Source organism: Herpailurus yagouaroundi, unplaced genomic scaffold, assembly GCF_014898765.1.
Source record: "Herpailurus yagouaroundi ecotype Mexico unplaced genomic scaffold, PumYag 187, whole genome shotgun sequence".
In the NCBI taxonomy this organism is placed as follows: domain Eukaryota; kingdom Metazoa; phylum Chordata; class Mammalia; order Carnivora; family Felidae; genus Herpailurus; species Herpailurus yagouaroundi.
In genome coordinates this window covers 21,625,194-21,638,309 of record NW_024412418.1, presented here as the reverse complement: position 1 = coordinate 21,638,309, position 13,116 = coordinate 21,625,194, and the positions used below count along the sequence as shown (strand labels likewise).

The following is a 13,116-nucleotide window of genomic DNA, read 5'->3' as shown; positions in this document are numbered from 1 at the left end:
TGCAACTACATGGATGGAACTGGAGGGTATTATGCTAAGCGAAATTAGTCAGTCCAAGGAAGACAAATATATGACTTCACTCATAGGAGGACTTTAAGACAAAGAACAGATGAACATAAGAGAAGGGAAGCAAAAATAATATAAAAACAGGGAGGGAGACAAAACATAAGAGACTCTTAAATATAGAGAACAGAGGGTTATTGGAGGGGTTGTGGGAGAGGGCGATGGGCTAAATGGGTAAGGGGCATTAAGGAATCTACTCCAGAAATCGCTGTTGCACTATATGCTAACTAACTTGAATGTAAATTAAAAAAAATAAAATTAAAAAGATAAGAAATAACAAGTGCTGGCGAGGAAGTGGAGAAAAGGGAAACTTTTTGCACTGTCAGTGGGAATGTAAGTTGGTGCACGTATAGAGTTTCCTCAAAAACTTAAAAATAGAACTACCATATGATTTTGGAATACCACTTCTGTTATCTGTCCAAAAGAAATGAAATCACTATCTCAAAGACATACCTGCTCCCCAAAATGTTCATTAAAGCATTATTTACAATACCTAAGATATGGAAACAACCTACGTGCCTAGTGATGGATGAACGGATAAAGCGTGAGATAGATATACCCATACAATTTTAAAAAAAGCTTTTAAGAAATGCACTTAGGCAAGATATTTCATGGATGACTTTTTAGAAACTTAAATAATTTTTACACTTTTCCAGTGTTTCCCTAAATCTTATATATGCACACTGATATCAAGAATAAAATACTTAACAAAGGAAAATAAAACTATAATTTCACTCGTGAATAGAACTGTCAATTTGCATATATAGTACCTTAAAAGAATAATACATTATTACCACGGTGGTTCCTTCCAGAAAACCAAAGATGACCCTATATTAGAACATTACGACAGAGATGAACAGCTGTCCATTAACAATTCTTGATCCCCTATCCATGTTGTATATTTGCAGGTGGAAATTAGCTGTTTAACTGGAACTGTATTCCCCAGCTATCTTTGCAATTAAGTTTGGCTGTGTGATCAAGTTTTAGGCAATGAAATGGGAACAAACGTGGCATGTGCCACTTCAAGGTATCTTATGTGAGGTATTTCTCCATGCTCTTATTCCCGGTTAGACAGTGGGACTAGAAATGATTCTAGAACCTGAGAAGCTATATTTTGAAGATGGTAGAGCATCTGTCAATCTGGCTATCTGAATGATGATGTGGAAGAGGATTGCCTTAACTTATTAATTTCTCCAGTTCTGCCTCATAAAAATAAACTTGTATTTGAATTATTATACTCTGGATGTTCATTGCAGAAGCTAGCCTACTCTAACTAATAATATATCTATTAATGTAAATTGTATAGATAACAAAATAGACACAATTATTAATAAATTCTTATACAGTTTTTTGATAAAATTCAAATTTTCATCATTGATGTCAGCTATTTCTGACGTCCAACAGATTCTCTGACTTTGTTCCAGTTTGGCTGTCCATTCTGATGACCAAACCTCCTGATGACTTTCCACCCTTTTGCTTAAGTGGAATGACCTAGCTTCCATAACTTGATACCATGGCCCAGTTAATACAAAGCTAAAATAACTAAATGTACTGTTTTCAGGAATAATTTTATTTTCTCCTAGGCAAGCAGAATACTTTCCTCCTTTAATCCAAAAAGAGTACAGAATAAATTCATTAGTATCCTAGCACTTGCAAGAATAAGAGCCTATTAAGATTCTGCCTTCAAATATAATGTCACCTATTCTATTACCAAGCAGCAAGAAATGGGTTTTGGTGATCAATTGGCATATGTTGTTTTGATACAATCACTCATATAACAAGACCAGTAAATGAAGCAAATACCATCCCCCTCAGGAGAAAGAACCCAGAGCATTGTCAACATCCTTTTGGCAGATAATAATAGCCCTTCGTTACCGAGGCTTGTGTACTATTACATAATGTTCTGTGACTTAATACACCCATAGCATTTTTAACAACCGTAAACTTCTCCTAGTTATAACCACAAATTGATACATAGCTAGTTTCTTCTATGAAAATCATTATGGGTCCACAGCAGCCTTCTTCATGGAAATAATTCCTACTTCAGAAATTACAAAACCTGCAGAAGAGCAGAGAAATTTCCATTGTGTTCTACAGAATTATCCCTACTGGAAGTCTTTACAAGCAAAGAAGGTTAGACATGCTACTGAAAAACAGATTTAATGTTTATATTATTTAAAATATGCTATTACCAAAAGGACCAGCCCTTTGCTACAAATGTTTTGAAATGCTTTCAAGGAATCTTAAGTTTTCCCTTATAGAATATTGGTTTGTGAGCATAATTCGTTCTGGAAACATGCTTGTAATTCATGTATCAAAGAGAATTTCAAGAGCCTTTGGCTCAGTTGTGATCATTGACATTCAGCATCCTGTACTACTCATATTGCAAGACATAGCTCATTTATCAAGTTAAAATTAATTAGAAATGTTTGCTCATCTTGGAGAACACTCGCAGAACAAGTTACTTGCAACCCAAGGTTTTACTGTAGTAATTTCCTGACTTGATGTGATTTCTATAATCAGGCACTTTTTAAAATATATATATATGTTTTAGAGAGAGACAGCACATGAGCAGGGGAGGGGCAGGGAGACAGGAAGACAGAGAATCCCAAGCAGACCCCACTCTGAACTCACGAACTGTGAGATTATGACCTGAGCTGAAATCAAGAGTCAGACATTTAACTGACTGAGCCACCCAGGCGCCACCCCCCACTTTTTAAAAATATTTATTTATTTATTTATTTATTTATTTATTTATTTATCTATCTATCTATCTATCTATTTATCTATTTATTTATAAGAGAGAGAGTAAGGGAGGGACAGAGAGAGAGGGAAACAGAAGACAGAGTGTATGAATCAGCCACTGTTGAAAACAAGTGAGAGAAGTCATCTCAAAAAAGTTCAAGAAAAAAATGGAGGGCATAATTTATATTGATAATGTAACTAAGAAGTCCAGCCTAAGCTAGGTTGGATCTAGAGACTCAAATGTTGTCTTTTTTTTAGATAAATTCTCCTCATGTGGTAGCAAAAATGACAACTGTCAATTAATTCTAGTTTTACATAATACTTAAAGCTACAGATCCAACTGTAAAATTCTTTTGAATTTTCCAATTGATGTCATCAGTTTTATAGCCATCCTTGAATCAATCACTATGGTGAGTGGATGCAATGTACTAATTAATTGGTTAGGTCTTATGATTAGCTCTGTGGCCAACCTTCTGCACCAAAATATGTGTAATGGATTCTCCATGAGAAAGAGGACTCTGTCAGCAGAAGGTGGGGGTGGTGATGAAGCACAAAACTTTGAGCTGACTAAAAATTTAGCTATCACATTCCACAACAGTTAATTTTATTTTAATTAATATCAAGACTCCTAAGGGGGAAAAGCACCATTATTTCAACTAACATTAAGAAATTGTCATTTCTGAAACTTGATGCTGCTCTCTCTGTAGGGACATTTATTTGTTCCTGGCAAGACTTACACCTCTTTGAGTTATGGTTATTCGTCAAGTTGTCTTCTAAAATTCACTTTGACCAATCAATTCCTATGTGGGGAGTCTGTGAATCCAATAAAAGGACTGTCTGACGGTTGGTTAGTCCTTTTTTCCATTTAAAGCTTTCTGGGCAATAAATGAATAAAATGCGACCACGACTCATTTAACAACATACCCCAATCCACTGAGCTAATCAGTCCAGAAGGTCAGCAATAATTATGATTCAGATGGACTCCAGGAAGATTCCAAGAAAAAAAGAAAAGAAGGAAAAAAGAAGGAAGGACAGGAAGGAAGGAGGGGTAAAATCAATGTACAGTTGATCCTTGAACAACACAAATTTGAACCATCAAGGTCCATTTATATGTGAATTTATTTTTTATAAACACAGTACAGTACTGTAAATGTATTTTCTCTTCCTTACAATTTTCTTAATAATATTTTCTTTAGTTTCCTTTATTGAAAGAATATATTATATCATACACATAATATGTGTATATTATACACATATGTGTATAATATACACATAATATGTGTACCAACTGTATATGTTATCAGTAAGGCTTCTAGTCAACAGTAGGCTATTAGTAGTTAGTAGGCTATTAGTAGTTAAGTTTTTGGAGGAGTCAACATTATATAAGAATTTTTGACTCTGTGACGGTCAGTACTCATAACTCCCATGTTGTTCAAGGCTCAACTGTATATCAAGTTATTTGTCAGATTCTCAGCCCATAATGTGAAGTCTGTAAGAAATACCTCATTAAAATGTGTTTTCAGTCAACCAAATATTGACTCTGGTCCCCACTTTAGTAGGCTGAAAGGTCATGTAACCTGGTTTGTTGTTAGATCATTCCCCATGCTCCAGAGTGTGCAAAACACCAGGATCAAAATGACACTAAGACTTCAGGAAGGCCCATCTGGTTTTCAGTCACCCATTCATACCAGTGGCCATACAGGCACCCATGAGGATCCCAATCCATGTAGGCAAGAGAGGTTGCCCTGCTGCTTCCCTGTGAGGCTTCAGTCATATGACTCTTAAGTAAGTCTGGGAGGCCTACAAGGTGGCAGCCATTGTCCTCTGAGATTTCACCATCATCCCCAAAGCAACTGAATCCTTGAGCGTAGGTGCCCTCTTTTCTGGGGAGGAATAAACTTTCCTGTCTTCCAATTTCTCAGAAGCTCCCCTCCCTGCTCAGTTTATTTCTGACTTATATACCTACTCCTGACTCCCTCTCTAGCAGGACATTAACATCCTGTTTATGGCTTTGAGATCATAAAAAATAAAGTTTAACAGAACAGAAAAAGCATGATCCAGCTTCTGCTTTCTATAGAATATATTCCAAATGTACCAAAAACAAGAAATTACAAAGCATGGTTACTACCTTAAAATGAGGAAGAAGGGGAAAATTAAAGGAAAAAAAAATCACCATTTCCCACTAGGTCATTTGCCCCATTTATTTGAAAGGAAACAGAAAAAGAAGAGAAAGAATGTGAAGTTTGGAAAATTTAAATAAATTGCCAAAATCCATCTGCCAGTAAGTGGTAAAATCTGGGTATTTTTTTTCCAGTACTTTTTTACTAACCTATCCTAAGATGATCCAAGTTGAGACATTTTAAAAATTAGAGTTGAACTCCACAATTAAAATCCTCAATTGATTTTATTACTCTTCGAATTGTTTAATTTTGTCAATTTTGTTGACAACTGCTTTAGAAATATCTTTGGATTTTTTTAAAAAAGTCTTGGTTTTAAGAATTTAATCATCTATTAGAAAAGTCTTTTAGAACTAAAACTTTCATAAATTACAATGGTATAGCTTAGGATTCAAAATGGTGAGGGTACTAGAATTTTAGGGGGGGAAAACCATCAAAAAAATAAAATCCCTGAACTCCTATTTCTTATAATTCCCTGGTAGCAAAGTGGGATTTGAGAGTCTTCTTTTAGTTGCAGTTGTTCCTAGCTGCCTTACTCATAAGACATCAAATGCTGAAACTAAGTCACGTGGATAAATTTCCTACCATTAAATTTCTAACAGCAAAGAATAGATATGTGAATCCTCTGCCTTTACTATATATGTTCAAAGATCTGGGAAAGTTCCCAGAAAGTATGTGGGTTAGCTGAAGTCCAAACATGTGAGGGAAAACTGTGCTGTGAAGAATTGTTTAGCAACAAAGCTAAGACAAGAGTCATTAGTTCTTTACAATAATGAACCTATTTGATGATCACAGGCTCTGAATCCTAGAACCCTTAGGATTTCTCTGAAATTTAGAGCAGTGGAGATTCTGTTTAAGCAGAGAACAATCCTAGAAGAGAAATTAAAGGAGTTCATAGACCACTAGACAATATATTCTCTGAAAAATAAATAATGGCCTTGGTTTTAAGCTGTATTACAGAAATTCAGTAGAGTTGCATGATGTGTGCATTTAATTTACTAGAATTTCATATATAAAACAATTATATTTTTTAAAGAAGCCAGATCCTCCTGGTGATTGATTATAGAAAATTTTTCAAAGTCATTTTGACTTTACTCAGTTTTTGCCATAAGTTCTAAATTTTGAATCCGATCCCAACACATGAGGATGTTGCTGCAGTGTTGTTGACTAAAACTAATGCTGGCTGCATGACAGGATGCATTTCAAAGACTGCACTTAATCTCAACTTAAGTGAATCTTACTTACCTCATCTGCAAAGTCAGGGTACAATGTCCGTTTTCTTACCATCATAAGTAGCCCTTCTCTAAAAATCATATTACATAATAAATATGAGAGTATTTGATTAATTCTCAAAATACCATTTAAATATGAGCTACCAGTTATTGTTATTTACATGGTGGTTAATGATATTTTTACTCTTATTATAATCAGGACCCTCCTTTGAAGATTCAACCAAATCTTGCAAGGATTTGTAAAGTTTAAAACAATTTGCACCAACTGTAGTCTGTTCAGAGGGCCCTTTACAGTCTCTTGGATCTGCACCCTCAATCCAGTTCAGAGGATGAAGTTGCTATTAGTGTCTACTATTTGTTATTTTTGGTATTGCTACCTCTGTTTTCTTTCTTTTTTTTTTTTTTCTTAATCTTCATTTATTTTTGAGAGAGAGAGCACAAGCAGGGAAGGGGAAGAGAGAGAGGGAGACAGAGGATCCAAAGCAGGCTCTGCACTGACAGCAGAAAGCCCAACGTGGGGCACAAAATATGAGAACAGTGTCTGGTACATTATAAATGTTCCCCCCAAATTGGGCTAATTATTTAATGCATAGAGACCTCCTACTGGCCTCAAGCTTTATCTACTATAATATTTGTATCTCCCAACTTTCCATTTGATAGCACTGGTTTATGTGCTCTCTGTATTTTAAAAATAGAATTCTTTAGGGGCACCTGAGTGGTTTGGTTGGTTAAGCTTCCAACTCTTGATTTTGGCTCAGGTCTTCATAAGGTTGAGCCCTGTGTGTGAGATCAAGTCCTGTGTCAGGCTCTGCACTGAGAGCATAGAGTCTGCTTGGGATTGTCTCTCTCCCTCTCTCTCTGCCCCTCCCCTCTCATGCTCTCTCTCTCAAAATAAATAAACATTTTTTTGAATATAACTCTTTAATGTATAGATTATCAAATCATAAAATTGATCTCATTAAATTATTGTTCTTCTTCAATTTCCTAATTCTTCTATTTTTTTTTCTTAAACTTGATAGTTGGCCCCAAATACAGAAAACATGGTTTTATCAATTGACCTATATTGTAATGTATAAAACATGGAATTTCAGGGGCATCTGGGTGGTTCAGTCCGTTGAGCATCCAACTCTTGATTTCGGCTCAAGTCATGGTCTCATGGTTCGTCAGTTCAAGACCTGTATCAGGCTCTGTGCTGACAGCATGGAGCCCGCATGGGATTCTCTCTGTCTCTGTCTCTCTCTCTGCCCCTTCGCTGATCGCACTCTCTCTTTCTCTCAAAATAAATATAAATGATTTTTTTTTAATTAAAACAAGCAATTGTTTGAATCAATCAATCTTAAGATGCATTCCAACATTTGGGCTCATATGATAGAACCCTCCCTTGCCAGGGAAAACACAGCAGACCTCATTTCTGGGAACTGTATTGTTTTCATTTCAGTTGTTGTCTTGGCAGTTGGCCATGGGGGTAACAAAAAAGGAAAATGCAAGCAAACATCAAAGGAGTTCAATGCTTTAGAAGTACCATTGCCATTGCCAATCTCCATCCCACCACTGGTATCTGTTCAGATTTTTAAATAAAGCCATGCTGTTTACTACAAGTTGTATTTTAAACTTGAAAGGTGCAATCAATATATAAAACTGCTCTCAAACCATGAAAATGGGCAGTCAACTTCAGGCCTTGCCAAATTTTAATCAGGGCTTCCAAAACTAACTGGCCCTAGCAACTGTTTTTTCCAGACCTCTCTCAAAGTAAGGAGAGAAGCTAAGAGTAAGTGAAAGGGCTTTTGTACATGAGAATCTACAGTGTATTTTTTAAAATTTATTGAGAGAGAGAGAGCAAGAAAGAATGCACACACATGAGTGGGGGAAGGGCAGAAAAAGGGGGAGAGAGAGAATCCTAAGTAGGCTCCATGCTGTAATCTTGAAGTCTGATGCAGGGCTCCATCTCACAAACTGTGAGATCATGACCTGAGCTAAAATCAAGAGTTAGTCACTTAACCGACTGAGCCACCCAGGTACCCAGAGAATCCACAGTGTATTAATTTCAAAATTCCCTTCTCTGGACCCTTTGGTTCTCCCCACATTGAGGTGAGCACTTCTCTTCCTTTTTCTTGTCCTTTGCGATGGAGTCTACTGCACCAAATCCAGAAGTACAAATGTAATTGTATTTGTGTCTTGTGCTTAAGAGGCAAAAACTTAATCTGCCCTGTTAAATAGAACTTAACTGAAACACTACCATTTGAAACTCATTTTCTTTTGGGTTGTCAAATTTAGTGTTCCTTCTCTCCCCTTTACTCTTACGGGATTATTTAAGATCCTAGGGAAATTACTTGTCATCCTAATATGAGGAAACCGTGGCTCTCCTTGTATCCATGGCTGCTTGGTATGTTGTCCATCCTAATGGACAGAGGCAAAAATTTCACTCAGGAAATTTTCAGTCTCCCCTCCTCATCCTTTCTAACTCGGGCCATGGCTCTGTTCTCATTCCCATTTCTAAGTTCTAAAACCCAACTGTACCCTTCACCCTGGCTATGGCTTGGACTTCTCCCTTTAAACTCTGCTGTGGGGTCTTCTTGACCCATGATATACACATGGCAGGTACCCTAGCTCAATACCTCTGGGTTTTACACCTCACCCAGGCATGTCAAGACTTTTCCTATTTGACCTTTGTTCACTAATAAACTGGATTAATTCTGAATTTATGCTGTTACAATGCTTCCCCAAATAACATTCTGCATTCTCCCCCAATATATACCCTAAAATGCACATATACCCTGTCCATTCTTTGGGATTCATCTGAGTCCAGGATAACTGCTCAGGAAATCTGGTTAAGTAAAGCACAAGTTCCAGTTGTATTTAACTGGTGAAAAAAGCAAGCATCTTTTTCTGTTTGATTTTTTTAAGTTTTTTTCTAGTTTTTTTTTTTTTTCAGAGAGACAGAGAGAGACAGAGAGACAGAGAGAGAGAGAGAGAGAGTGTGTGTGTGTGTGTGTGTGTGTGTGTGTGTGTGTGAGCGGGGGAGGGACAGATAGAGAGGGAGACACAGAATCTGAAGCAGGCTCCAGGCTCTGAGCTGTCAAGCACAGAGCCCGATGTGGGGCTCGAACTCACAAACTACAGGATCATGACCTGAGCCGAAGCTGGATGCTTAACCAACTGAGCCACCCAGGCGCCCCAATTTCTGTCTGATTTTAAATTTTAGTTGTTAAGGGTGGAGGTGCTCTTTGGAGAGGATTTGAAGATGCTGTAAGTGAACCTATGATATTCTGGTCCTCTAATTAAATGTCTTGCTAATGACAAGATTGTATGTCACCATCTTTTTTAAAACAGATATTTATGTGTTTATTTCATAAACTCAAATTGTCTTTTCCCTTGAGCTGGTCTCTGTCAGTGCCATTAAGTAGGGGGTTTGGGCTCAGTTAGTCCTCAGTGTGACAGGGAAAAACTCCAATCCAAAACAAGCCTGTAAGCTTTGTTGTTTCCTCTGAGGAATCAAAAATAGAAATGTACTTGGTGGAAGGCTGACCTGATAGGTGCCTGGGATACCTTTGAGCTTCTGATAAAGCAGAGGGTAGTCATGGACATAATATGCAAAGAATAAATGGGTTTATTTTTCTTAAGAGGAGAGGCAGTTTAAAATAGATTCTTTCTTTACTTACTCTTTGTAACATATTGTATGTTTCTTATGAAAGGATTTCTTTTCCCACATGAAAACTGATATTCTCCTGCTCTGATATTGCAGTTACAGAAATTCTGATATAAGAAAAATATTCCACTTCATTCCAGAATTGAGTTTTCTAAATCATTTGAGTCATCCCACAGTAGCTTGCAATTCTGTGGGTGCTAAAAAAAAAAATACAACAACAACAAAAAAAAACCCAACTCTTTGTTGAATAATGCTTCTCCTGAAGAAGACCACATAGTAATTATCTTCTCCCTTTTAAAAGTGGAAAACAGTTACCCTTTGTAGATCCATAGCACCTACAGAGTTTAAAATATTCTTCAAGCAACTTGAAAATGTGTTACAATCCTAATCAGAAATAAAATTCAGTACTGTTCCCACTTCATAGGTATTAAAATGAGACATGGGGAAGAGAGTGCAGTCATTCAAATATAATAACTCATATTTATTGAGTCTTTAACATTTGCCAATCACTGTTCTGAATATGTACAAAGCTCACTTAACCCACATCACAATCCTATAAAGTTAGTACTATTATTATCCCCTTTTTACAGATGCACAAGCAGGTGTAAAGCAGTTGGGCAACTCACTTAAGGTCACGTAGACAATACGTGTAGGCTTGAGATTTGAATGTAGGCCTCCTGAGTCCATTGCTAACCTTCTTAATACTATTGTATGTTACCTTTTTTTCTCCATCTTTTTTGAAATATAATTGACAAAATTGTAACATATTTAAAGTGTACAATGTGATTATTTTATATATGTTCACATTGTGAAAGGATTTCCACAATCAAGTTAATTAACACATCCAATACTTCATATAGTTACCTTTTCTTTCTATTTTTAAAAAATTTATGTATGTATTTTGAGAGAGAGCGCCAGCTGCAGAGGGGCAGAGACAGAGGGATAGAAAGAATCCCAGGCAGGCTCCATGCTATCAGCACAGAGCCCGATGTGTGGCTGGATCCCATGACCTGTGAAATCATGACCTGAGCCACCATCTAGAGTCCAACACGTAACCAACTGAGCCACCCAGGTGCCCTCGTATAGTAACCTTTATTACAATGAGAATACGTAAGACCTATTCTCTAAGCCAATTTCAAGTACACAATACAGTATTATTAACTAAAGTCACGCAGCTGAATATTAGATTACCTTATAACTGGAAATGTATATCCTTTGACTTATATCTCACCATTTCCTTCATACCACTCCCTCCCACCCCCCTCCCCCACCCAAGTCCTTGGTTGCTACCATTCTACTCTTTGTTACTATGAGTTTAACACTTTTTAGGGTTTGGGTGTTTTTGTTGTTTTTTTTTAGGTTCCACATATAAGTGATACCATACAATACTTGTCTTTCTCTCTCTGGTTTATTTCACTTAGCATAATGCCCTCCAATTTCATCCCACAAATGGCAGGATTTCCTTATTCCTTATTTTCTGTGGCTGAATAGTATCCCATTGTGTGTATGTGCACACGTGCACATAGGCACATGCTCACATGCACATGCATGCATGGGTATCATATTTTCTTTACTCATTTATCCATTGATGGACACTTAGGTTGTTTCCATATCTCAGTTATTATGAATGCTTAAATGAGCATGGGAATACAGATATTTCTTGGAGATAATGACTTCAGTTCCTTTGGATACATATCCAGAAGTGGGATTACTAGATCAGATGATAATTTTATTCTTAATTTTGTGAGGAACCCCAATACTGTTTTCTATAATGGCTATGACAATTCATAGCCAAGTGCACAAGTCCTTTTCTCCATATCCTTGCAATATTTGTTATCTCTCACCTTTTTGATAATAGACATTCTAACAAGTGTGAGGAGATATCTCAGTGTGATGTTGACTTGCATGTCTCTGATAGGTAGTGATGTTAAGTATCTTTTCATATATTTGTTAGCTATTTATATGTCTTCTCCGGCAAAACGTCTATTCAGGTCTTTTGCCCATTTTTAAATCAGGTTATTTGTTTTTGTTTTTTGTGTTTTTTTTCTGTTTTTGTTTTTTGTTTTTTTTTTTTGTTTTTTTTTTGTTTTGTTTTGTTTTGTTTTGTTTTGTTTTGTTTTGTTTTGTTTTTTTGGTTTGGTTTTGCTATTGAGATGTAAGAGTTGCTTATATATTTTGGATATTAATGTCTTACTGGACATATAGTTTGAAGATATTTTCTTCCATTCCATAGGTTCCCTTTTCTTTTCTTTTTATTTTTTCATTTGTTTCTTTTGCTGTGCAGAAACTTTTATTTTGATGTAGTGCCACTTATTTTTGCTTTTGTTGCGTGTGCTTTGGTGACATATCAAACAACCATTGCATTGACCAATGTCAAGAAGCTTTTCTCCTACATTTTCTTTTAGGATTTAATGGTTTCAGGTCCCACCTTTGAGTCTTCAATCTCCATTGTGTTGATTTGTGTGTATGGTACAACAGTGTAATTTTTTAAATGTGGCTCTCCAGTTTTTTCAAGATAATTTTTCAATAAATTATATATTTTGGGCAACCTTGTTGAAAATTAGTTGGCCATATATGTGTGGGTTTTTGTTCTGGCTCTTTATTCTGTTCCACTGATCCGTGTTTGTTTCTATGTTAACACCATACTGTTTTTGATTATTATACTTGGTGATATAGTTTGAAATCAGGAAGTGTGCTACCTCCACCTTTGCTCTTCTTGCTCAAGATTGTTCTAGTTATTTGAGGTCTTTCATAATTCCACACAAATTTTAAGATTCTTTTTTTCTATTTCTGTAAAAAAAATGGCATTGGAGTTTTCATAGGGATTATATTCAATCTGTAGATTGCTTTTAGTATGGATGTTTTAACAGTGTTAATTCTTATAATTCATGAACATGGGATATCTTTTCAATAATTTGTGTCTTCATCAATTTCTTTCATCAATGTTTTATAGTTTTCAGTATACAGTTTCACTTCCTTGGTAAAATTTATTCCGAAGTATTTTATTTTATTTCTGTTGCTATTGTAAATGGAATTTTTTTTTAAATTCCAATGCAGGGTTTGAACTCACAAACTGTGAGATTATAACCTGAGCCAAAGTTGGACACTCAACCAACTGAGCCACCAAGGTGCCCTAAAGCCAAACCAATTCTTGAAAAATTTAAACTGCAGGTGGGTCTAGATGTTCAGAAGACAAGTCTAGTGCTTGATGGTACCTGGTTTTAAATATATATATATACATATATATTTGGTA

The 13,116-nt window shown here is 36.1% G+C and overlaps 1 protein-coding gene across 1 annotated transcript in view; it reads left to right on the top strand.

Moving 5' to 3' along the window:
* Positions 1-13,116, top strand: part of LOC121043740 (uncharacterized) — a 38,139-nt gene that overhangs the window by 24,360 nt on the left and 663 nt on the right. The window lies entirely within an intron of this gene.